Genomic DNA, 523 nt, shown 5'->3' on the forward strand with positions numbered 1-523 from the left:
CCGCCCCCACCTCCCACTGCCCCTTACGCACAATCTCAGCGTGCCAGGAATAGTAGTTTTAAAAATGACTGCGTTGGGGAGCTAGAACTGTAACTGTCTTTCCATTCAGTGCTTTGTTTAAAATATGTTGAGTGTTTCCCTATGGGAGACAATGGTTTATGAGCACGAATTTGGGAGTCAGAATTGTGCGGAAATCTTGCCTTTGCACATCTTGTCTGTGTGACTTTGGGCCAGTGACTTCACCTCTTAACTCAATGTCTTCATCGGAAAAATAGGAGGGCTCAAGGGGTCACCTCTGTAGGGTTGTTTTAAAGCTTCGAAAAATTTCCAAATAGCAAAATTCACAATTGCAAAGATGTGGAAACAGGCCGGGCGCGGTGGCTCACGCCTGTAATCCTAGCTCTCTGGGAGGCCCAGGCGGGCGGATTGTTTGAGCTCAGGAGTTGCAGACCAGCCTGAGCAAGAGCGAGACCCCGTCTCTACTAAAAATAGAAAGAAATTAACTGGACAACTAAAAATATAT

General features: G+C 46.5%; 1 protein-coding gene across 1 annotated transcript in view; it reads right to left on the reverse strand.

Moving 5' to 3' along the window:
• The window catches only part of AP2S1 (adaptor-related protein complex 2, sigma 1 subunit), a 34,664-nt gene that overhangs the window by 17,155 nt on the left and 16,986 nt on the right, over positions 1-523 (reverse strand). The gene's annotated exons all lie outside the window — the stretch shown is intronic.

Source organism: Propithecus coquereli, unplaced genomic scaffold (genome assembly GCF_000956105.1).
Source record: "Propithecus coquereli isolate 6110/MARCELLA unplaced genomic scaffold, Pcoq_1.0 Scaffold42, whole genome shotgun sequence".
Classification (NCBI taxonomy): domain Eukaryota; kingdom Metazoa; phylum Chordata; class Mammalia; order Primates; family Indriidae; genus Propithecus; species Propithecus coquereli.